Below are 26,746 nucleotides of genomic sequence, written 5' to 3'. Positions count from 1 at the left end.
GAAGGATAGGCCAATCATCCTGGAGCCAATATTCCTGAGCTGAGGGAGTCTAGGTAACTTTGGTACTGCCCAACCCAGGGATCTAACTCTTAAAGGGACGTTTGATAATGTAACTGTTTTAAATGGGGTTGCTCAAGAGTCAGAGCCGACAACAGGTACCCATATTGTTTATTCCATAAATAGGGAGTTATTATTTTGTGTCAGCAAGCAGAGAGTTGCAGTTGTAAAGCAGTTGTTGGTACCAGTGACCTACAGTTGAAGAGTACTACACATGGCCCAAACTCATGTCTTAAGTGGTCAACTGGGGGTAGACAAAACACAGGAACCTCCAATGGTTCTACTGGCCTGGTTGTCACCAAAAGATTTCAAATTATTTTAGGTCTTGTCCCACCTGCTGGCTAACCGCCCCTGTTGCTCACTTTCGCAACCCCTTAGTGCTGTTACCCAACATTGAGGTCCCGTTTGATTGCATAGCGATGGATGTAGTAGAATCCCTGGTTAAATCCACCAGAGGGCATCAGTATACCCTATTGTACAAAGCTTTACAGGTCACACAACTCAGGACTTTGGTATAGCACCCGCAGACAGATGAACTCATGAAACAATTTAATAAAACGTTGAAAGCCATGCTAAAGAAGATTGGGTTGTGGAAAAAGATGGATGAGACTCGGGCTGTCTACTGCTGTACCTGTTATTCTCCAACAGACAAGTCTCACAGGCCTCTATAGGGTTTTCCCCATTTGAGCTGTTGAATGGCCCACACCTACGTGGACTCGGGGATATAGCAAAAAAGATTTTGGAAGCAGAGGCTACTCCCTAGAGTGTAATCGAAGCATGTGGCTCAAATGCAAGAAATAATTGCTGAAGTGCTGCCCATTTTGAGAGAGCACCTCCTCCAGGTGCAAGAGGCCCAGTTAAGTGTGTACAATCAGTCAGCAAGAGTGAGACAATTCAACTCGGAAGATTGATTACCAGTGCTCGTACCCAAGGTAGAAAACAAATTTCTGTCCAAGTGGCAAGACCCCCATGAAATGGTCAAAAAGTTGGGAAAAGTTAGTTATAAAATCCTCAAACTAGGGAGAAGTAAACCCTACCAGGTGTATATCACGTCCCCGTAATCAAGCCATGGCAAGATAGGTAACGTTACAAGTGTCTCTCATGCTTGACAGACTTGTGACAAATCTGGGACCGAATCTCCACACTGATCTGTGATTTTACGTAAATGTGTTTTGCTTTATGGTGGTGCAGCATGGGTTAATGACATCTTAATTGCTAGTAGCTCCTGGTTAGTTCCCCTCAGGTGCAGCCGCTTTGTGACCACTCCCATCTCCTTTAAATAGTCCCATTATCAGTCACCTGATGCTAGTATTAGAGTTTCATAATTTTTGTGACCTCCATGAAGGGAGGACGTGTTCTTGGAGCTGCTGGTGTTATGCTGCTGGAGCTTAGCTGTTGCAGTGCTACGTTTTGAAGCCTAGTCGGCTGCAGCTTTGGTGTCTCGCTGATCAGTGAAGTTTGTTTGCATATACTTTTGTTTATTTTCCCCTGTTTGTCCTCCTTCCCCTGTGGGTCATTACCATAGTGTTGATGTCTAGCTTACTCACCAGCTTTTGTCATTGTCCAGGGTGAATGGTGGGACAGTAAGAGACTAGGCATATGATAGCAACGAAGGGCAGGGCTCGCATATAAACATTAGGGGATTACCTGTCACATGTGGACTGATGTGTGTCTGACACACGACGTAACAGATGCACATGTACCAACAACTGTTCAGCACATGGCGAAATACACGGGTATCAACAAGGATGGTAAACGAGAGGAGGACCCTGACAATAGGAAGCTGGGAATGGGCCACCTCCTGACACTAACCTGTGTCTGGTCCCTGAGCTCCCCTAATGTTCATATACGAGTCCTTCCCCTCATTGCCATCACATGCCTAGTCTGTTCCTGTCCCTCCACTCGCCCAGTATTTGGTGGCTTAGTCCGAAGCCAACACATAAGTTGTCGAGGTGACAGACATGCTGTCACCTGCCCAAAAGCAGCAGTGCCAAGAATTACTTAATCAAAACAGTAACTTGTTCTCAGAACTGGCAGGTAGTACTCAGGTCATAAAACATGAAATCCTCACTGAATCTCATGTCCCAGTGAGTTTGGAGCCATAGTGGATTCACAAGGCCCGCCGAGAGGATTATTGAGGAAGGGTAAGTGGATGTTGGACCTAGGAGTGACTGAGGAGTTCAAGAGTGGTCCAGTCCCAATGTCTTGGTGCTGAATGCAAATAGAGAATTGTGGTTCTGCAACAACTACAGGAAACTGAATGATGTTTCCAAGTTTGACACATATCCAATGCCCCATGCTTAGGAGCTCATTGAGAGACTCGGGCTACATTACAACCCTTTACCTCACAAAAGCGTATTGGCAGATTTGCCCACCAAAGATTCCAAGGAGAAGACAGCACTTTCAGCATTAGATAGTTGTTTCCAGTATGTCCGGATGCCATTTGGGTTGCAAGGAACTCCAGTCACCTTCCAGACATGGACCGAATCCTAGCACCCCACAAGAAATTTGAAGTGGTCTACCTGGTGACATTGTGATCTTCAGCCATGCTTGGGGAAGCCATCTGGATAAGGTCCAGGTGATTTTTGATGCAAAAACTGAAGCAGGGTTTTTCATTCATCAACCTGAAGAAATGTGATGTTGGGATGGAAGAAGCTAGATACTTAGTCGTGAGCAGGGGCGAGATCAAGCCCCAAGTAAATAAGGTGGGCGCTATGCAAAACTGAGCAGAACCACTCTTGAAGAAACAAGTTAGGGCATTCCTGGGTATTGTGCGCGTCATCTTGAACTTCACTATGTTAGCCATACCTCTGACCGACCTCCTTAAGGGCACAAAGTAAGCTATTCCCAAGTGGTCTCCAGAAGCAGAGACAGCCTTCCAAGAACTGAAGCTAGCCCTGTGTAAACCATCTGTGTTAGTGGCACCAGACTTCAATATGGCATTGGTGGTGTGGCGCCCTAGGACCTGGTCGCCACAACAGCATTGCCCTCCCAAAGGGTTAATGCTGAGCCTGGAGGTAATTGGGAGATCCATTGGCCAGCAGGTTTAACACCCAACACAGTTCTCCCTCCGGCCAGCAGGGGGAGCTCTGAACCTGGAATTCCAGGGAGCCTTCCTCTACCTGACCAGAGGGAGGAAGTGGAGTCAGTCTGAAGGGAGTAGTGAAAGTGAACAGACGCAGAGTGAGCTGTCCTGTGAATCTGGGGCCTAGAGCTGGAGCAGCTTGGCCCAGAGAAGCAGGAATAGCTGAGAGGCAGCAGAGAGACTCAGACATCGGAGTCTGTGGTTGCCAGGGTATAAAATCCGTCCCTGGTAGCCGAGTCCGAAGGGCAGGAGAGCTGCAAGCCCCTGGCCCAGAAAGATCCAAGGTACAGCTGCAGCATCAGGGCCCGGTGTGGACTCCAGCGGAGAAGCACCAGAGAGAGGGTCTGCGCAGCCACCTACAGAAAGAAGGGACGTGCCATCGGTCCCAGCAGCAAAGAGGGCCATTGCTGGATTCAGAGAAGCAGGGTCCTATCATCACAAAGCAAAGTACAGGAGTAGGCCTCATACTCAGCTGGCCAGAAAGATCATCCCAAGTACTTCCAGGCCGACCGGATCCCCATCACCACCTGTAACGGTCTCCCAGGACTGGACTGTTCCCAGAGTAAAAGAGGAAAAGGTAAAGAGACTGTTGTTTGTGCCTGGTTCTTTCCTCGCCTGTCGGCCCTGCACCGTGTTAGCCACACAACACCATAGACTTTCACGGGCACCAACGGTATCCCGGGGCATCGCTCCACCTGTGGGGAGCAGTACCATCATAGCTGTCATAACATCACCCCGGAGTTCTCCCATAACAGCGGCGGCTTAATAGCCGCATACCACAGGTGGCGTCACGAACATTAACTCTAACTCATCAGCCACATATTCAACTGACACCCACCAGGGCCACGGAGCCGGGCCCAGCCACCACTGACTACCACCGGACTAGTCCGGCCCGGCACCGGGTGTCCCATAGCCCTGGGGTGGGCGAGTCAACTTTTGGCGTCACGAACAGGATTTCGTGCCCGGTCACACCGGGTACTGTGCGCCTGAAGAATTGCGCTTTAAAGACTGTATTACTGCGTGTTTCACTGTTTGAAAACTGCCGCCGCCATTAGCCTCACTGAGCGCAGGAAGAAGGGGGGCGTGCCTGACAAAGAGCGCGAAGGGAGCGCGCCATCAGAGCAGAGCGCTGTTAACCCCGCGCGACCCAGAAGGAAATTTGAAAAGTGAACGGAGCCTGGTAAGGTTCACTAAGGGGGAGGAAGATGTCCGACGCAGAGGGAGGGCAGGTGGCTGCCATAGCCCGAGACGCCGCAGCACCAGCCGAAGCGATCCCTGTCGCCGTCGCCCCAGCCCCCGCTGTAGCGCCGGTAATGCCGATCACCATGCCGTACATACCGGGAGCAGAATGGCTGCCGCAGTACTCCGGGGAGTCCCATACCTTGAGCGACTTCAGAGAAAGCCTGCACAGCTTGTTCCGGGTGTATCCGCTGACTGAGAGCCAGAAGGTGGGCATATTAATGGGACAGCTAGCCGGCGCAGCCCAGCGTGAAGTGAAGTCCTGGCCTGATACAGATAAAGGGACAGTAACCCAGATACTGGCCAAGCTAAAGAGTACTTTTGACACCCGCACCGCAGCAGAGATAAAGATGAGATTCTTTGGGTGCAAGCAGCGGGCCACAGACAGCATAAGGGACTATGCCTTAAACCTGCAGGAGGCCCTGAAAGCGGTTAAACAAGTGGACCCAGAGAGTGTACGTGAGGAACACAAACTCCTAACCGAGCAGTTCATAGAGGGGCTCCTGTCAGATGCCCACAGGACCCAGCTGCGTATCATGGTCCTGCAGAACCCTGCTCTGGACTTTGCAAAGTTTAAGGACCAGGCCATCCGGGTACTGAGAGAATCTACACCGAATGACCCAGTACCCCTCCGGCCTCTTGCTATCACGTACCCCGGGGTGGTGCCTGCAACACGAGCCACTGCAGGGGCTGAGGCGCAGTCCCTGGATAAGGATCCCACTGCAGAGCTCAGACAGCAGGTCCAGGAGCTGACCAAGACTGTGGCTGCCCTTGCCAAGACCGTGCAGTCTCTACAAGTGACCCCATCGCCTGCAAGAATCGAGTTGGCCTCCAGCCCAGATGACGTCCCATGGATGCGACAGAGGAGGGTTCCGCCGACCCGAGGCAGAGACACAGACCGGTATGATTCAACGGGACAACCGATCTGCCGCCGCTGCAGCCAGGCGGGCCACATTGCACGATACTGTCCTTTAAATGGGCCGAGCCTGGGGCCAGGAGCCGACCCCCAGGTGTAAGGAAGCCCGGCTCAACACCCAGCCGCAGCAAGTATGTGGGAGGACGACCGGTCCTTCCTATTGTGCTGGATGGGATCCCTTTGAATGCCCTCCTGGATACGGGGTCCCAGGTAACAACCATCCCCTACAAACTGTACAAAAGATATTGGGCTGATTCAGACATTGACCATGGCCCAGATGATGATTTAACAATTGTGGCCAGTAATGGTCAGCCCTTACCTCAAATTGGGTACAAAGAAGTAACCATTAAAGTGGGGCGGGTAGAATTGCCGTGTCAGGGGATGATAATTGTAGATATTGATCGCAAAGAATCTGACCCATTGGTAACCATTGGTACAAATGTGATAGAAAATTGTGTTGCCGAAGTGATAATTTTGTTGCAACAGGCGTCTGAAACTGCCAGCTCCGGGCAGCAGCGTGCCCTACAGAGGGAGATCAGAGCCCTGATGAGGAGGCAGCAGGTAGAGCTGGCCGGAGGAGAAATTGGCAGTGTGAGGGTAAGTGACCCCCTCCCCATTGCAATACCCCCAAGAAGTGAAATGTTGATATGGTGTCGGGCAGCAATAGGCCTCAAGGGTCAGGATTACCATGCCTTGGTAGAACCGGTGTATTCAGACAGCAGGCCTGGAGTCCTGATAGCCAGAGGGGTAGCAGACGTCCGCAAGGGGAGAGTGCCCATCCGTGTCCTGAATTGTGGGGAGGAGGAAGCCAAATTGCCCCGGTACGCCACTGTAGCAAAACTGTACACTGTCAGCAACAACACCATCAAAGCAGTGGAACCCTTGATCCCGTCCGACCAGGCGGAAGACAATGGCTCCAAGGGGCAGCTGGAAGACTGGTGCCAAAACTTACATGTGGGCACCGACTCCACCCCCTCACACCAAAAGCATGGGGTTTACCGGGTGGTACAGGAGTACGAGCGGGTCTTCAGCAAACACCCCCTAGATTTTGGGCAGGTGAAAGGGGTTAAACATCAAATCCCCACGGGTGATCATCCTCCCGTTAAAGAGAGATACCGCCCTGTACCCCCCGCACAGTATCAGCGTGCCAAAGAAATGTTACGGGAAATGAAGGAGGCTGGGGTTATCAGAGATAGTTGTAGCCCCTGGGCAGCTCCACTAGTGCTCGTAAAGAAAAAAGATGGTACAATGAGAATGTGTGTAGATTACAGGCAAATTAACCGCATTACACATAAAGATGCTTATCCACTACCCAGAATAGAGGAGTCACTAACAGCCTTAAAGTCAGCTAACTATTTCTCCACCTTGGATCTCACCAGTGGGTATTGGCAGGTTCCCGTGGCAGAGGCGGACAAGGAGAAGACTGCATTCACGACGCCAATGGGCCTCTGCGAGTTCAACTGTATGCCATTCGGGCTCTGCAACGCCCCAGGGACATTCCAACGGTTGATGGAGTGCTGCTTGGGCCACCACAACTTCGAAACCGTGCTGTTGTACCTGGATGACGTCATAGTCTACTCCAAGACTTATGAAGACCACCTGAAGCACTTAGCAGAAGTGTTTGAGTCTTTGTCAAAATATGGCCTGAAGATCAAGCCGTCCAAATGTCACCTCTTGAAGCCAAAGGTACAGTACCTGGGTCATGTGGTCAGCGCAGAAGGTGTGGCACCTGATCCGGAGAAAGTCACCGTAATCAAGGACTGGCCAAGACCCACCACGGTAAAGGAGGTGCGGCAGTTCCTTGGGCTGGTGGGCTACTACCGAAGGTTCATTGATGGTTTCACCAAGATAGCAGCGCCCCTTCAAGATCTCCTGGTGGGCCAGCCAAAGCAGGCTAAGAAGCAGAGCCCTCCCTTTGAATGGAGCAGCCAACTAGAAACATCCTTTGTCCAGCTGAAAGGGGCTCTCACGGGAGAAGAAATTCTGGCCTACCCTGACTACAGCCAGCCGTTTGTACTGTATACAGACGCCAGCAACGTGGGCCTGGGAGCCGTGTTGTCCCAGGTGCAGGGAGGCAGAGAGAAGGTGATAGCGTACGCCAGTAGGAAGCTTCGGCCCACAGAAAGGAATCCAGAAAACTACAGTTCCTTCAAGCTGGAGTTCCTCGCTATTGTTTGGGCAGTGACTGAACGCTTCAAGCACTATCTGGCGTCGGCCAAGTTCACCATCTTCACGGACAACAATCCGTTGACACACCTGGCAACAGCCAAGTTAGGTGCGTTGGAACAGCGGTGGATGGCCCGGCTGTCTAACTTTGACTTTACCATCAAGTATCGGGCTGGCAAGAAGAATAACAATGCTGATGCGCTGTCCAGAATGCCTCACTTACCCGAATCTGGAGAAGACCTGGATGAACTCGAAGAGATAGAGTTACCGGCTTTCCATCATCAGGGTGTTTCCCAGTGTGAGCATGCTGTGGGAGTGAAGCGCTCGAGCCAACACGAGGTCTCGGTTAACCCATTACTCCACCATAATTGGGAAGAAACACAGAATGGTGACCCGGCCGTGCGATTGGTCAAAGAGAAGCTAGCGCAAGCTGAGACCCATCTTGGCCCAGACGCTCCAGAGGAAGCCCAGCAGCTGTGGAAGGAGAGGGGACGACTGTTCACCTACCAAGGCAAGCTCTGCAAGAGATATGTCAACTATCGAACAAATGAACTTGTCTGGCAGATAGTGGTTCCGCAGAGGGATGCTCCAATGGTCCTAGCAGCGTATCATGATAACGCAGGACACTTCGGGTGGAAGAAGTTGGAGGCCTTACTCCGTGATCGGTTCTACTGGGTGCACATGAGAAAGATGATCGAGAAATGGTGCCGAGACTGTGGCCCGTGTAACTTGAGGCGGAAAGATGATGCCAGCCAAAGGTCTCCCCTACAGCCAATTGTCACGAAGCAGCCCCTGGAGTTGGTGGCCCTGGACCACGTGAAGTTGACACCAAGTCGGTCAGGCTATGTGTACGCCCTCACCATTGTGGACCATTACTCTCGTTTCCTGGTAGTAGTGCCTGTGAAGGACCAGACAGCCAGGACGGCAGCTAGAGCGTTCCAGGCATCCTTTTGTCGACCGCACGGCTATCCGGAAAGGGTACTGACGGATCAGGGTCCTGCATTCGAGGCTGAAGTGTTCCAAGAGTTCTGTAACATGTACGGTTGTAAGAAAATTCGAACCACACCGTACCACCCCCAGACCAATGGACTGTGCGAGAAAATGAACCATGTGGTTATTGATATGCTGAAGACCCTACCGCTGGAAGAGAGGAACCAATGGCCAGAAAAGTTGCCAGATCTGGTAGACCTGTACAACCACATCCCAGTGACTTCGACCAACTGCAGCCCCGCTTACCTGATGCGAGCCAGACCAGGCAAGTTGCCTGTAGACTTTGAGATGGGGACTGTGTCGCCTGAGGCGGTTCAAGAAATAGAGGATTGGGATGCAGAACGGCAGCAGCGGTACCGTAAGGTCCAGGAGTGCGTGGAAAGGAGCCTGTCTCAAGCAAGAACGAGACAAGAACAGCATTACAATCAAACAGCCCCAGCAACTCCCTTAGCACCTGGAGAACAAGTCCTCAAGAAGAAGCGGAAGACGCATAAGTTGGATGATCAGTGGGAAAACGAGCCCTACACCATTATCCCCTCCAACTTTGACAATAGTAAGGTATGCCTCATAAGCAAAGATGAAGGCAAGACCTGCCAAGCAATTTCCCGAGACCGCCTGAAGACGTGCCCTGAGCGGTGCAAAGTTCAAAAGGAAGTGGAGGAAGTTCAAGAAGAGGGGGAAGAGATGATACAAACAATCCTCGGCAAATTCCCCAAGACTTGGACCCGCATAAATGGTGCCGTAGTGGTACCGGTCCTGACGTTCCCACAGTTGGTCGAGCCAGAAACAGAACAGGTTCCGGATTCACCCAAAGAACCGTCTGCCCCGACACGAGGTGACACGCCAGCAGTGGAACAGGAGGATCAACCCCTTGTCAGTGGTGAACCTGTCATACCCTTGGCGACTCTTAGACCACATGGGCGATCATCATGCATACCTATTGGGGTTAGGCCTACCGGTAGTGCTGAGATAGGAGACACACTAAGTAGTCAGGGACAAACACCAGAGCTACGCAGGTCCCAACGCAGCACTCGGGGACAACCCCCTCTAAGGTATAGGGAATCAAATGTATAAAGGAGAAAGAAAGAGTATTTATTGGAATGTAAATAGTTATGCGAAATGTCTGTAATGTTGTGTACAAAATGTTTTTCTTTTTCTTTGATTGTGAAAATGGACAATTGGGCCACTGGACTATGGGTGGCCAACACCTAAATTGTTCATAGTTAGCACCAGTGTGCTCGACACCCCTGAAGAAAAACCCGTCCGGCGTGCATAGAGTGGGGTCATCAATGCTCTGACGCACGCCAAGAGCCTACGTTGGGGGTTTTATCGCGGCGGGTCCCCCATGGAGCAGTGTAATGGACACCCGGCAGGGAGCCACACTGGACTCTTATAGTACTGTTTGAATTTGTAACGTTAAAGAGAATGTGCCTCCCATATTGGGATGAAATGTATGACATGTTATGTTTTGTTTCCACAGTCCGGGAGTACTGAATTTAACTAAGGGGGAGTGTGGCGCCCTAGGACCTGGTCGCCACAACAGCATTGCCCTCCCAAAGGGTTAATGCTGAGCCTGGAGGTAATTGGGAGATCCATTGGCCAGCAGGTTTAACACCCAACACAGTTCTCCCTCCGGCCAGCAGGGGGAGCTCTGAACCTGGAATTCCAGGGAGCCTTCCTCTACCTGACCAGAGGGAGGAAGTGGAGTCAGTCTGAAGGGAGTAGTGAAAGTGAACAGACGCAGAGTGAGCTGTCCTGTGAATCTGGGGCCTAGAGCTGGAGCAGCTTGGCCCAGAGAAGCAGGAATAGCTGAGAGGCAGCAGAGAGACTCAGACATCGGAGTCTGTGGTTGCCAGGGTATAAAATCCGTCCCTGGTAGCCGAGTCCGAAGGGCAGGAGAGCTGCAAGCCCCTGGCCCAGAAAGATCCAAGGTACAGCTGCAGCATCAGGGCCCGGTGTGGACTCCAGCGGAGAAGCACCAGAGAGAGGGTCTGCGCAGCCACCTACAGAAAGAAGGGACGTGCCATCGGTCCCAGCAGCAAAGAGGGCCATTGCTGGATTCAGAGAAGCAGGGTCCTATCATCACAAAGCAAAGTACAGGAGTAGGCCTCATACTCAGCTGGCCAGAAAGATCATCCCAAGTACTTCCAGGCCGACCGGATCCCCATCACCACCTGTAACGGTCTCCCAGGACTGGACTGTTCCCAGAGTAAAAGAGGAAAAGGTAAAGAGACTGTTGTTTGTGCCTGGTTCTTTCCTCGCCTGTCGGCCCTGCACCGTGTTAGCCACACAACACCATAGACTTTCACGGGCACCAACGGTATCCCGGGGCATCGCTCCACCTGTGGGGAGCAGTACCATCATAGCTGTCATAACATCACCCCGGAGTTCTCCCATAACAGCGGCGGCTTAATAGCCGCATACCACAGGTGGCGTCACGAACATTAACTCTAACTCATCAGCCACATATTCAACTGACACCCACCAGGGCCACGGAGCCGGGCCCAGCCACCACTGACTACCACCGGACTAGTCCGGCCCGGCACCGGGTGTCCCATAGCCCTGGGGTGGGCGAGTCAGTGGTCCAGACGGACACTTCAGAGGTCGGACTAGGTGCTGCTTTGTCTCAAGAAGTGATTGACGAAGAACACGCACCCAGCAATGTACCTGAGCAGGCAACTGTTTTCCTCCAAGAAGAATAACTCCATTGTGGAGAAGGAGTGTTTAGCCATCAAGTGGGCGTAGGACGCTCTAAGATACTACCTTTTAGACAAAAGATTTATGTTAGTGTCAGATCATGCCCCAGTGAGATGGATGCATGAAAATATAGGAAATAATGCTGAGTAATCAGATGGTGCTTAGCACTCCAGAACTTTTACTTACATGTGGAGCATAGGCCCAGGAATCTACATGGCAATGATGACGCTGTGTCAAAAGATCACTGTCTGATGGTGGAAGGTGCCAAGCCCCCCGGCTTTGAGCAGAGGGAGGTATTTAAGATATGGGGGGAGATATGTATCCCATAGGTGGTTATCCTCTGTGATATAAGCCTGGTAGCTAGCTCCAGTACATTTAGTGCTGAGATGGTTAATAAGGCTGATAAGGGCCAGATTTACGAGCAGTCAGAGACTGGCTGCTCCCATATCCCTACCACGGGGTGGCATGATGGACATAAGTCCAGGTGGATTCATTAGCTGGCTGTGTGTGGAGGTAAGAAAACCTCCTTTGTGAAGTCTTCATGTTTGGACATGTGTGCTGAACTCACATTGTATTATCTTTGTTAGGACTGTGTATTCTTTAGTCCTGCATAGAATGGCCATTTATTTACTTGTTTGTGGCTCAATTTATGGAGCTTTAAAGGGATCCTGGGATCCTGTCAGGTTCCTTATGCCATCAAAACCAGCAGCATTCACATTTGCAAATCAAAATTCCCTTCCTAACAAGCCGTGTATAACATTATTCTCTAAGCAACGCCCCTTCAACTAGACAAGTCCTGATTTGCATAAGAGAACGGAGGTAATAAATGCCTTTTTTACATATTGATTTTAGAGAATGATGTTATACAGGGGTGGCTAGATAGAGAATTTAGACATGCAAATGTGAATGCTGCTGGCTTGGATGGCATAATAGACCTGATAGGTTCCCTTCAATAGAGCTGCTTAGATGTTTTATTTAAAGTCGCCTCCCGTGCCTAACTCAAGTGCCGCCAAGTGAGCTGTATCTCTACAACACTTAATACTCATTTTTTTAGGTGCTGGTGGTGCTGACACATCTCTTCCTGCTGTGGTGTCATTTGATGGTAACGGTACAAGTGCTAGCACATCTAAAAATAAAAATTGTCTGTAGCAGGAAAGAGTTTAAGTAGTTTTTTGGTTCTTTAAAAACAGAGACTATCCCTAAGATAAGTATCTTTTATCTCTAAAATAAGTTATTAAAATTAAATATTTTGGAGGTTTAAAGGGACTCTGTCAACAGGTATCTGCAATGTAACCTGAAGACAGCATGTTGCAAGTGTTAAAATAGAGAATTCAGCCCTGTGTCTGTTATCTCATAGTCTTTTTTTGTTTAGCTTAAGGCTACTTTCACACATCCGGTTTGAGCCGTGCGGCTCAATCCGGCTGTGAAGCCTATGCAACGGATGCGGTGAAAACACCGCATCCTTTGCATAAGTTTTTTAAATGCGGCCGGTCCGGTTTTTGCCGCTTGCGGCATGCTACTGACCATGCGCAGTGGCAAAAACCGCATGCGGCGGCCGGATGCATTGGGAAAAGCGCCGCATCGGCCGGATGCGGCGCGATGCGGTTTTTTTTGCCGGAGCAAAAAACGTTGCAGGGAACGTTCCATCCGGCCGCCACATCGGCTAAATCTGCCGCATGCGGCAAAAACCGGACCGAACGCAAGCCCATGCGGCACAATGCGGCACTAATTAAAGTCTATGCAGGAAAAACGCAACCGGCAGCAAAAAAAAACGGTTGCGGTTTTCCTGCAAAGTGCCGGATTGTGCCGAATTGCAAAAGCCGGAGGTGTGAAAGTAGCCTTAGCCTCTTATCTTTATCATTAGTGGGTCTCAGCAGTCTGTAAGTTGTAGTCCACTCCCCTCTGTGATTAGCAGCTCCTGTCTATGGAAAGTTCCACTGAAAGCTGGTGTGGGTGGGGGCAGCTCTCCCAGCACTGCTACATGCAAAATCTAAAATCTTTCACTGTGTCAGAACTGCTGCAGCCGCTAATCTAAGATATGATACATCATTGAACTCAGGGCCTCTTTGCCTACATCGTGCTGGTCTCAGATAAGGTAGCAAAAACCTGCCACTGTCTACATTGCACTATGCTGGAGTTTTAGCAGCGGCTTTGCTTGGTATGATTTGATTTGATACATGATTTGAGTGGGAGTTTACTGAAATAACAGATAAAGCAGCTATTAAAAGTACAGTTTTGCCTGATAAATAAGAAAGGGGAAACAGCACACGTAGCATACAATGTATTAAGGCATTTTGAACAGCTTGATTAACAACTTTTAGCCTTTTACCTCACTTTTAAAAAAGTGGGTGTGATCTGGGTGTGATTACTTATGCAATTAAGTTGTATGCCATATTGTTGAATTGCAGCTTTATAAAAAAGTATCAAACTCGCTCTAGTTGGATGGGTATGTTTTTGTAAGAAGTGAAAAATCAACTATAGAAAGAAGTGTGTATCTAAAGATTGGCCATATTTATCAAACCTGTGCAACACTCTTAAATTTTGAGCAAAAAATGGCAATACAGCAAAACTGACGTTAATATTTTCCCCCATTATAAGTTCCCACCATCGTTTTCTGTCCACGTTAGCAATAAATGTAACATAAGAATGCTGAACACACTAATCTAATTTAATACCCATATACTTTTCACTATATTATATATATATGCATTAGAGGAGTAACGGTTACAGAAACCTAAGCTGCATTCTGTTATCTTACCACTTGATGGCGATATTAAACTATGATAAAAGTCACATGGAGGAAAATGCTTTGTTTTGCTGGCAATGAATGTAAAGCATTTGCTCGTTAGTTACTGTTCTCTCATTCTTGCTTGGGGGCTAATTATGATCTCACCAATTTTTCCCATGAAGCATGTTATTTTAATGATACTGTGGAGGAGAAGAATGGTCTAGTGATTATATAAATGTTTCATTACACAAATCTTACAGACTTCAGAAAACTAATTAATGTACAGGTTTATGTTTGCCTAATGACAACCCAGCCATAAAATAACCTACAGTGTGTAGTACAGGACCGCGGCAATGTAAATTCATTGCAGCATTTCAAAGTAGCTTTTCAGGAGTTAGTTCTATATCTGTGCCATGATGCCGTGCTTAGAACTGATATAATACTCTATATATACTAGAGGCGGCTTTTACACTAAATTATAAATGTGTGATGCAACACAAACCACCATGGACATAATCCCTCAGCAAAATCACTTACTGAGGGAGAAAAAAAGAAAATGAAAAGAGGTGTAAAAGCAATTGCACTGATATGGGGAAAAAAAACCCAATTCTAACGCCAAATTCATGAATTACTGTTAATTTAGACAAAAAAAGACTGATGGCACTCCCAACATTGTAATGTGAACACGACATAAAGTGGCGAAAAAAGACATGCACTCTGAAATGCTAAAACGTGAAAACCATGAATGTAAGGATATAGCCATGCATTACTGCTAAAGGAAATCTAAGAAAAAAATTGAGAAATTTAGCATACAAGAATGGCCATTTTCATATTTGCCCAGTAGCCACGTCAAGTCATACCTTGTATACTGGGTACCTAAACTGAACTGAAGCCTCTCTCTGGGTTTAAAAAAACCTCCTGTGTATGGGCTAGTAGGAACCTGCTATATAGGATAAAATCACATGTGGCTAGTGGGGGAGGGGTGCACAGTCAGAAGGTATTACCCCTACCGTATTAATCAAGACAAAAAGACTGATGACCAAAACTGCAGTTTGAACAGGTGCATAACTGAACATGACATAAAATGACAAAAAGACAGATGCATTCTGAAATACTAAAGTATCAAAACCATGACTGTAAGAATGTAGACATGCATTACTGCTAAAGGAAATCTAAGAAAATTGAGATATTTAACATATAAAAATGGCCATTTTCATATCTGCCCAGTAGCCATATCAAGGCATATCTCATATACTGGGAGCCTACACTGAACTGAAGCCTCTCTCTGGGTTTAAAAAACCTCCTGTGTATGGGCAAGTAGGAACCTGCTATAGAGAATAAAATCACCTGTGGCTAATGGGGGAGGGGTGAACGGTCAGAAGGCATGACCCCCATTAATCTACACAAATCATTAATCTAGACAAAAAAGACTGACGGCACTCTCCCACTAGCCACAGATGATTTTATTCTCTACAGCAAGTCCCTACTCGCCCATACACATGGAGGTTTCTAAACCCAGAGAGAGGCTTCAAAATAGAGTAGGTTCCCAATATACGAGATACCCTGACGTGGCTACTGGGCAGATATAAAAATAGCCATTTTTGTATCTAAACAGCTCAATTTTTTTCCTAGATTTCCTTTAGCAGTAATGCATATCAATATTCTTACATTCATGGTTTTCATACCTTAGCATTTCAGAGTGCAACTGTCTTTTTTGTCATTCAAAGATAATCTAAACATATACAAACTTTTAAAAAAAGAAAAAAATATTATTATTATTATTATTATTATTAGTTTAAAGCACCATTCCTGTTATTACATCTGGCAAAAAAAATCAGTATAAAATTTTGGCGACTCAAAAGGGTTGTATTGGCTGTAAACTCATGGATTTTTCCAAGCCTAGTTCAAAAGTATGAGTCAGCCACTGTGTGAATCCACTCTGTATGTCCTCAGCATAATTTGATTTCTTAAAATTATATATTTGCTCAGAAAGTAACCACTGCAGCCAATCACTGACTGCTGATTAGCTGCAGTGGTCACTTTATGCCCCCTATTAAGAGGACACTAGATGAGGATACTGGCAGCATACAGTAGCAGCTATGGTCCATTATATGAGTATTTATTTAATTTTAGCACCGCCATGGTGATGATGATGATAGGTTCCTTTAGAGCAATAGATATGGGAATTAGATTTTCTGGTATTGGCTGCTTCCCTGAGTTAAGACCTGACTAGCAGTCTCATTCAGGTATATGAGATCTCTGTGGAAAGGTCTGAGAACTTGTGTAATGGGAGAAGCTCCAGTACATTAAAGCATTTTTCCTGCAGCAGCCACTACAAGGCAAGCCCAAGGGATCCAAAGCAGGTCCCTATTCCAGCTCAGCGGTGGGGGTCTCATGTGGCGGCCTTCATACCGCTATAGTTTGCACAATTCATTCTATATTTCATATAATTGATTCTACATTTCAGAAATGAGCAATTAAAGTCTACCTTTTTTTTGTAATATAACTTGTAGAAAAGCATAGGTTGGCTGCTATCACACCGCACAAAAGATAAAACTGCGTTTTGTCCACATACCGTCATTTGTACCACATTACAGTCTAATATGTCTTGATTCTCATGTGACTTGCTATGCATTTTTGAGTGGGCACTTCCTTTTCAACTGTATTCTGCCAGCACCATAGGTGCTGAAACCTCCCAGTGTCCATTGTGTCTGCCATTAACCAAAGACTTCATAGCCGTAAAATGAAAGTCCATCTCTCTGTCATGTACAGACACAAATAGTCACTCTTCCTTTAATTATACTCTGCATATTAGTCCTTAGAAGTCTCTTAAACTTCACAGCAGGTTAAACAAAAAGAAGATATCTGTTCAGCACATTATCTATTTAATAAGATAAGAAGCCAGAAAGTTCTCGGGCCAATAATGGGATGTAGATTTATGATCATTAATATTGTACACCTGCCACCCCCAGCGGCAGCCAACTACATCACACAGCTGATAAAAACCGAAATCAGCTCCAATCCCAGCACCTTAATGTATGTTCACATGCGTCATTTTTGCAGATTTTTTCCCCTGAACCCTAAGGCTGCTTTCACACATCCGTTTTTTCCTGTGCGGCACAATCCGGCACTTTGCAGAAAAACCGCAACCGGTTTTTTTTTGCCGCCGGTTGCGGTTTTTTTGCATAGACTTTCATTAGTGCCGGATTGTGCCGCATGGGCTTGCGTTCGGTCCGGTTTTTGCCGCATGCGGCAGATTTAGCCAATGCGGCAACCAGATGGAACATTGCCTGGCACGTTTTTTTGTCCGGCAAAAAAAACGCATCCGGCCGATGCGGCGCGATTTGCAATGCATGCCTATGGACGCCGCATGCGTTTTTTTCCATTGCGCATGCTCAGTAGCGTGCCGCAAGCGGCAAAAAACGGATGGGACGCATGTCAAAAACTTATGCAAAGGATGCAGTTTTGTCGCCGCATCCGTTGCATAGGTTTTAGAGCCGGATTGGCCGGCTCTGCTAAAACCGGAGGAGTGAAAGCAGCCTAAACATTCCTCTTGGCGCATAAATATGCTGCATTTTACATGCATTATTGAAGGGGGGAGGAGGGGTGAAGGAAGAGTTAACGCTTTTTCTAGGTTGTGCAAAAGTGCTGGAAAAATGCTGAAACAATTGACATGCTGCATAACAAGGCTCCAGTAATAAATGTTTTGATACCTATTTGTAATGTTGCCTTGAATCCATAAAAATGATTTACCGTATTTTTCGGATTATAAAATGTAGTTTTCCTCCCAAACATTTGGGAGGAAAATGAGGGGTGCGTCTTATAACCTAAATGTAGATTACCGGGGTGGTGGAGAGGGGTCGCAAGAGGCTGGGAGAATGCTGTGCAGGGGCTGAGGCGGCTGCGTGGTGTCTGCAGCGGCTGTGAGGGGTCTTCAGCGGCTGCAGCGGCTGTGCAGTGTCTCCGGCGGCTGGGGCTGCTGTCCGTTGTCTCCTGCGATTGGACTGGTGCTGCGGGTCTAGCGGTGACTTCAAAAAATGCCACCCAAAGTCGGCACGTGCGCAGATGGATCTGTCGGCTCAAGCTCTCATCTGCGCAGGTGCCGCCTCCGCCCCATTGATCTCCCTCCAGTGGATTTCAGGAAAATGGCGCCTGGAGGTGACGCTTGCGCAGATGAGGTCTCGGCTTGTCATTGAGCCTAGAGCTCAATCTGCGCGCTGACTTGGGTGCCATTTCTTTGAAGCACTCTCTGCGCACAGCTGCCACAACCGCAGAAGCTGCACCAGCACGGCAGCCCGAGCCTCCGTCGCGGCCCCAGCCTCCGCCGCGGCCCCAGCACAGCCTACAATTTCTAGGACACCTACTGCCCCTGCCTCCTGTGACTCCTCCACCACCGCTACTGCTCCCTCTGGTAAGACAGCTACAGATTACAAGACGGACCCCATTTTTTTTCACCTTTTTTGCTCTGAATTTGGAGTGCATCTTATAATCTGGTGCGTCTTATCAAACTAAAAAAATGGTATTTAAGGAGGATGGAGAGATGAGTCGACTGTTCCTTAGTTAGTATAAAGAATAGGGTCAACAAATTTAGGGAATGTTCATGGAGAAAAGTATTGTCATATAAAGAGTAAGGGGTACTTTGCACGCTGCGACATCGCTACTGCAATATCGTCGGGGTTAAATCGAAAGTGACGCACATCTGGCGCCGGTAACGACGTCGCAACGTGTAAAGCCTAGATGTGCCGATAAACGATCGCAAAAGCGGCGAAAATCGGTGATCTGTGTAGCGTCGGTCATTTTCATGATGTCGCACCAATAGGAGATACGATGTTGTTCCTCGTTCCTGCGGCAGCACACATCGCTGTGTGTGAAGCCGCAGGAGCGAGGAACATCTCATTACCTTCCTCCACCGGCTATGCGGAAGGAAGGAGGTGGGCGGGATGTTTTCGTCCCGCTCATCTCCGCCCCTCCGCTTCTATTGGCCACCTGCCGTGTGATATCGCTGTGACGCCGCACGACCCGCCCCCTTAGGAAGGAGGCGGATCGCTGGCCAGAGCGACGGCGCAGGGCAGGTAAGTGCGTGTGAAGCTGCCGTAGAGATAATGTTCTCTACGGGAGCTGTCACAAGATATCGCATGTGTGACGGGGGCGGGTGCTATCGCGCTCGGCATCGCTAGCCCATGCTAGCGATGTTGCAACGTGCAAAGTACCCCTAACTCCAGCACTCAAGAGACATAGACAAACGATCAATTGAATTTTCAATTTTTTATTTTTGATTTTCTGCAAAAGGATGCACCTCAATCCATGCAAAGCACAGTTTTGGCTTCTGAGAAGCCTTCATCAGGGTTTTGCCTAAACAAAAAAGAAAAGATCTGAATATACAAATCTACAAACACCAAAAGTGTGAAAATAAAATGACATATTTGCAAAAATTACAGTATTATATATTACAGGTAAGTACAAGCGTAAAGTGAACATACATATAAAGCGTTAAGGATATTGGAAAGGGGATCTGCAATATCAGACAGTACTCAGCGCATCTGTGGTGCAGGTAAGGTGCCCAAGAATGCAGAGTCAGATCTACGAATGGTAATAAATTAATGTGGTCATTAGTCATAGTAAAGCACATAAATATAGAAGAAATCATATAAGGAGAAAATACACCAAGGCTGAGGGCCAATAGAGACCAGTGATGACTGATAACTGCTGGTATATAGCAAAATCATATCATACCATATATGAGGTAAGTGAGGGGGATGCAGGGGATAGGAGAGCAATACGCCTATAATAATACTGTAATTTTTGTAAATATGTAATTTATTTTTATTTTCACATTTTTGGTGTTTGTAGATTTGTATATTCAGATTTTTTCTTTTTTGTTTAGACAAAACCCTGATGAAGGCTTCTCAGAAGCCGAAACGTCATTTTGTATAGGTTGAGGTGCACCTTTTTGCAGAAAATAAAAAATTGAAAATTCAATTCCCCTTTTGTCTATGTCTCTTGAGTGCTGGAGTTAACTTCATATGTTCTTCAGTTATGGATCCAAAAACACACATGCACAAAAAAGCAGAGTGTGCATGAGATTTCAGAAATTGATTTAGCGGGTACTGTAGTTTACGCACAAAAAAATGTTTGATTGACACCTAGTGTGAATATGTCCATAACCTCTGGATCTGCCATATAGAAAAAGCCTATTATATCCAGTCAGAGCTGTGGGTTTCATAGGTATCTGTCAATATAATATTGACAAACTGGGAAAATGCACATAAGTAGTGCAGAGTACTCGTATTATCTAAACTATGAAAGGATTACAAGTCCGTTCATTGGACTAATTGCAAATTTTAAAAAATATATTTTTAACTGTAAAAAAAAAGAAAAAATACACAAATCCAAGTTTTACCAATAATAAATGGTTTAAAATAATACTCATCTGTTGGATAATGGTGTATCCATAAATACCTGTACTTTAAAACCATTACATTATCTATTATACTGTGAACACTGTTAAAACATATGAAATTATTGCCATAACAGAGTTTTTAGGGTGAATTTATTTATCACAAATAAAATTATAATAAAAATTGATCAAAATTTGTATTTCAAAAAATAAGACGAAAAAATGCAGTTAGTTATAGAAATAACACCCCCCCCCCATAAAGCTATGGAACAAGAAAAGTACGAATGTTATGGCTCTCACATTATGACAACAAAAAAGAGGATTCTTTTATGAAGATTGTCTCTCGCAAAAATAGTAAAACAAAAAACTAAATAGATCTATAAAAAATAGTTGATATCACTTCCTAAATCTCATTACAAAAAAGCACCTTAGGCATCAATGCATGGAAATATCCAGATGTTTATCCTGCACAGAGATCACCGTTAAAAAAAAAAAAGCAAGAATTGTAGTTTTCTTTGGATGCCCTGCCTTCCGAAAAGGTGAGATAAAAACGCCATGCGTACCTCAAAATGGTCCAAAAAAAAAACGACAAACAACAGTTACTCACAAAGCTTCATCAATGGAAAAACAAAAAAAAATACAATAAACGTATTTTTTACCCTATTTACAATTGTATTTTAAGGTGAATATTGTAATTCAAATTATTATTCATCCTGCAAAAAAATAAGTCCTCTTACAGCTAATGACAATGAAAAAATGTATTGCTCCTGCAAGACAAGAAGGAAAAAACAAAAGTGTCTGGAAGGGATTAAAGTCTATGGGCTCTTCAGGAAATATGCTGAAATATTTTTATCAGTATATACCTCTACAGTGTACCACAGATATTGTACAAATTATATTGTAGGTGCTGTGTTATGAATATTATTCTACTTGGCATAAAGTGATAACTGTATTTTTGAACTCGGAAGACCTGCCCAGGCTCTAGAGCAGATGGAAGATCTGTCCAAATTCTAGAGCAGTTGGCAGTCCTGCTCAGGCTCTAGAGCAGATGGAAAAGCTGCCAGACTATAGAACAGATGGAAGACCTGCCTAGGCTCTAGAGCAGATGTATACCTGCCCAGATTCTAGAGCAGATGGAAGACCTGCTCAGGCTTTATTCTAGATGGAAGGCCTGCCCAGGCTCTATAACAGATAGAAGACCTGCCTAGGCTCTAGAACAGATGGAAGACCTGCCTAGGCTCTAAAACAGATGGAAGACCTGCCCAGGCTCAAGAAGAGATGGAAGGTCTGCCCAGACTCTACAACAGATAGAAGACCTGCCTAGGATCTAAAACAAATGGAAGGCCTGCCCAGGCTCTATTGAAAATGGAAAACATGCCAAAGCTGTAGAGAAAATGGAAGACCTGCCTGGGCTCTAAAGTAGATGGAAAGCCTACCCTGGTTCTGGAGCAGATGGAAGACTTGCCAAGGCTCTAGAACAGATGGTAGATCTGCCCAGACTCTAGAGTATAAGGAACATATATAGTATACTAGAAGGTGGCCCGATTCTACGCATCGGGTATTCTAGAATTTACGTATTGTGTAGTTCATGTATGATTTTTGTTATATATATATATATATATATATATATATATATATATATATATATATATATATATATATATATATATATATATATATATATATATATATATATATATATATATATATGTTGTGTGTAGTTACCAAGTGTTTGTGTAGGCGCTGTACATGTTTTGGGTGTTGTCTGGGTGTGACGGGGGTGAGAGCGGTGTTGTATGTGTGTTGCGTTGTTTGTGGAGCGCTGTGTGTGTGTAGCGTTGTGTGTTGCGCGGTTTGTGTGTGTGTGGTGTGTTTTGGGGGGAGGTATGTTTTGTGCAATGTGTGTGTTGTGCGGTATGTGCGTATATTTGTGTGTGCCGCGGTGTTTGTGTGTTGGGTGTTGTGTGTGTGCAGCGTTGTCTGTGTGTGTAGGTGTCTGTGTAGGGCAGTTGTTTGTGGTTCCCAGTGTGTGTGTGTGTGTGTGTGTGGTGTGTTGTGCACTTCGTGCTCCATCCGCCATGCTTCGCACTCCCAAACGTGCTCCATCCGCCATGCTGCGCACTCCCAAACGTGCTCCATCCGCCATGCTGCGCACTCCCAAACGTGCTCCATCCGCCTGCTGCGCACTCCCAAACGTGCTCCATCCGCCATGCTGCGCACTCCCAAACGTGCTCCATCCGCCATGCTGCGCACTCCCAAACGTGCTCCATCCGCCATGCTGCGCACTCCCAAACGTGCTCCATCCGCCATGCTGCGCACTCCCAAACGTGCTCCATCCGCCATGCTGCGCACTCCGAAACGTGCTCCATCCGCCATGCTGCGCACTCCCAAACGTGCTCCATCCGCCATGCTGCGTACTCCCAAACGTGCTCCATCCGCCATGCTGCGCACTCCCAAACGTGCTCCATCCGCCATGCTGCGCACTCCCAAACGTGCTCCATCCGCCATGCTGCGCACTCCCAAACGTGCTCCATCCGCCATGCTGCGCACTCCCAAACGTGCTCCATCCTCCATGCTGCGCACTCCCCATTGTAATCCATCCCCCATGCTGCACCAGCATCAGCCCCTCTCTGTCCCCAGCCTCAGCCCCTCTCTGTCCCCAGCCTCAGCCCCTCTCTGTCCCCAGCCTCAGCCCCTCTCTGTTCCCAGCCTCAGCCCCTCTCTGTCCCCAGCCTCAGCCCCTCTCTGTCCTCAGCTTCAGCCCCTCTCTGTCCCCAGCCTCAGCCCCTCTCTGTCCCCAGCCTCAGCCCCTCTCTGTCCCCAGCCTCAGCCCCTCTCTGTCCCCAGCCTCAGCCCCTCTCTGTTCCCAGCCTCAGCCCCTCTCTGTCCCCAGCCTCAGCCCCTCTCTGTCCCCAGCCTCAGCCCCTCTCTGTCCCCAGCCTCAGCCCCTCTCTGTCCCCAGCCTCAGCCCCTCTCTGTCCCCAGCCTCAGCCCCTCTCTGTCCCCAGCCTCAGCCCCTCTCTGTCCCCAGCCTCAGCCCCTCTCTGTCCCCAGCCTCAGCCCCTCTCTGTCCCCAGCCTCAGCCCCTCTCTGTCCCCAGCCTCAGCCCCTCTCTGTCCCCAGCCTCAGCCCCTCTCTGTCCCCAGCCTCAGCCCCTCTCTGTTCCCAGCCTCAGCCCCTCTCTGTCCCCAGCCTCAGCCCCTCTCTGTCCCCAGCCTCAGCCCCTCTCTGTTCCCAGCCTCAGCCCCTCTCTGTCCCCAGCCTCAGCCCCTCTCTGTCCCCAGCCTCAGCCCCTCTCTGTCCCCAGCCTCAGCCCCTCGCATCCACTCACACACACCGGATCGCATCCACTCACACACACCCGATCGCATCCACTCACACACACCCGATCGCATCCACTCACACACACCCGATCGCATCCACTCACACACACCCGATCGCATCCACTCACACACACCCGATCGCATCCACTCACACACACCCGATCGCATCCACTCACACACACAGACACTGACGATATCGCACATACGCGCTGATACTCACAACATCCGGACATACCACATGCCTCTGGCCATGTGATCCTCCGTCAGGTCCTGGAAGATCACAACAGCACAGTATCGAGGCCGAGAAGCAAGCGATATCGCCGGATGCTGTGAGTATGTGGATGCGATGTGTGTGTGAATTGTGTGTGAGGTGTTTGTGAGAGTGAGTGCGATCTGATGTGTGTGTATGCGTGTGTGTGTGCTGTTATGTTTGTGCGTGTGGAAGTCGCGCCGCTGCAGGACCTTCATTTACTGGTAACTATGCAATCATGGTTACCAGCGCAACACGTCCCCCGCTCGCACGGGAGCCGACACCAGCATACGGCGGCGGCGTACGCTGATGTGGGCTCCCGTTGGGGAGGGGGAAAAGGGGGGGGGAGTACAGTACTCACCTGGGATTCGTGGGTCCGTGACCGTGACAGTTCGGGCAATGCGGGGGGGGGGGGGGGGGAGGGGGGGAGAGCTAACGTCTATTGCGTGAGGGGGGCGGGGCGTGGCGTGGGCGAGAGGCCAATCTGTGGGGGGGGGCAGAGCCTGGGCGAGCGGCTGGCCAATCCGTGTGGGGGCGCAGCCGGGGCGAGAGGCCAATCCGTGTGGGGGGGCGGGGCCATGGCGAACCCAGCGGCCAATCAGCTTTGTGTCACCGTAAGGACATGTCACGGTGACAGTGTCACGGTGACACTGTCACCGTGACACTGTCACCGTGACACAATTTTGAAGCATGACAGACAGACAGACAGACAGAATAAGGCAATTATATATATAGATAATTCACAGAACACACAGGGGACAACATCCTCATCTTACACTTCAGCTGTTGTGCATACATAATGAATCCACCATATTATCGGATTTCCTAACGAAGGGACATACTCCTGCACATTATTTAAACTTTATGTGTCCAAAAACACACATAAAAGTAGTTAAATGTCCAACACAAAATTGTTTGACATATGCAATATAAAAAAACATTAAAAATTGTATACACCACACACGTGGTGGCCCTTGACAAAGGACACGAAACGCGCGTCGGGCCTGGACCGTGCACGGTGTAATCGCTCCATCTTATCTCGGTATGTATAGATGTATCCTATGCACCATACTAGGGAAATACCCACTTTGACTTACTGATATATGTAGCTGCATAGGTGCGATAGATCCCGTAGGGACTTACACTTGAAACCTTGTATATGGCAATATTATAATAAGTTAATTACAGTTGGAGTGGGGTTATGTGCAATGTTTTTTTGCTGATTGGAATGTACCTTGTCCCACTCTGATTATTATTATTTTTCAACATCACTGTCCTGGCTCCCACCCCTGTGGAGTTTTTTCTTTACTCCTTGTATTTGACTCACACACCCCACTGTGACCCATGGGCTGTGTCACAGATGTGGTGTATACAATTATTAATGTTTTGTATAATACATATGTGAAATAAAGTTGTGTTGGACATTTAACTACTCTTATGTGTGTCTTTGAACATATAAATTTTGAATAGAAGGAAGAACTGTTCAGGCTCTTAAGCATATGGAAGGCCTGCCCAGGCTCTATAACAGATGGAAGACCTGTTCAGGCTCTAGAACAAATGGAAAACAGGCTCTAGAGCAGTTGGAAGGCCTGCCTTGGCTCTGGAGCAGATGGAAGACCTACCCAGGCTATAGAGCAGATGGAAGACCTGACCAATCACTATTGCTGATGGAAGACCTGCTCAAAATCTAAAGCATATGAAAGGCCTGTCCAGGCTCTATAACAGGTTAAAAACCTGTCAAGGCTCTAGAACAAATGGAAAAATTTTCATGGCTCATGGCTTTCATGGACGACTTGCCCAGACTCTTGAGTAGTTTGAAGGTCTGCCTTGGCTCTGGAGCAGATGCAAGACTTGCCCAAACTCTAGAACAGATGGAAGACCTTCTTAGTGAAATGTTAGTCACTACCTTACGGGGTTGCATGGGAGGAAGGGTAGTCAGGAAAGCCGGGGTCTGGTAACAGAAGGTCACATATTCATAAGGGGTAATCAGGGGCATAGTCAGGTCACAATTCGAGGGTCAAAATACCAGGGGAGCACATAGTAGATAAAGGGAGCAAGCAGAGATGTAGTCAAGTAACAGTCTGGGTCAAAGGCAGGAGAAAAGGATATCAATAGGGAGCGGGCAGAGAGAAGACCAATAACAGTCCGAGGTCAGAATACCAAGATCACAACACAAGCAGATACAAGCTACAGCAACACAGCTGAGCCAGACAATACAACTGTCAGAGTTCTGGGGGTGCATGCTCAGTAAAGAAGCCTGAGCAATTACCTGGAAAGTGGAACAACTGAGTAACTGGTACCTCCCAGAACCAACCTGGACTACTGTGTAGTAACCAAGCTGCCAGTTCAGTATCAAGGGCAGCACGGAAGAGCATCTTCAAAGCAAGATGCTCTGCACAAAGAAATAGAGACACTGCCAGATCTGTAAGCGCCACAGAGCATCTCCAAGTCTGTGAGATGCTCTGCACAGAGAATTGTGACACTTAGGCTATAGAGCAGATGGAAAGCCTACCCTGGCTCTATAGCAGATGGAAAGCATGCCAAGGCTGTAGAGAAGATGGAATGCCTGCCCAATCTCTAGAGTAGATGAAAGGCCTGACCTGGCTCTGGAGCAAATGTAAGACTTGCCAAGGCTCTACAACAGATGTAAGACCTGCCCAGACTTTAGAGCAAATGGAAGACCTGCCCAAGCGCTAGAACAAATGGAAAACATGCCAAGGCTCTAGAGCAGATTGAATGTCTGGACAAGCTCTAGAGCATATGGAAGACCTCCCCAGGCTCTAGAGAAGATGGAAGGCCTGCCTTGGCTCTGGAGCAGCTGGAATTACTGTCCAGGGTCTAGAGCAGATGGAAGACCTGTATAGGCTGTAGAGCAAATGGAAAACATGCCATGGCTCT

General features: G+C 47.8%; 1 long non-coding RNA gene across 1 annotated transcript in view; it reads right to left on the bottom strand.

Moving 5' to 3' along the window:
• The window catches only part of LOC142251256 (uncharacterized), a 32,363-nt gene extending 8,112 nt beyond the window's left edge, over window positions 1-24,251 (bottom strand). Inside the window, exon 1 of the long non-coding RNA XR_012725300.1 lies at window positions 24,210-24,251. This is a non-coding gene — a long non-coding RNA (uncharacterized LOC142251256). The remainder of the gene's footprint in view (window positions 1-24,209) is intronic.
• Between the last annotated feature and the right edge of the window lie 2,495 nt (window positions 24,252-26,746).

The sequence above is a fragment of the Anomaloglossus baeobatrachus genome, chromosome 9, assembly GCF_048569485.1.
Source record: "Anomaloglossus baeobatrachus isolate aAnoBae1 chromosome 9, aAnoBae1.hap1, whole genome shotgun sequence".
NCBI classification, from domain to species: domain Eukaryota; kingdom Metazoa; phylum Chordata; class Amphibia; order Anura; family Aromobatidae; genus Anomaloglossus; species Anomaloglossus baeobatrachus.
Note: the sequence above shows the minus strand (reverse complement) of the source record. Positions and strands in the feature narration are given on the sequence as shown.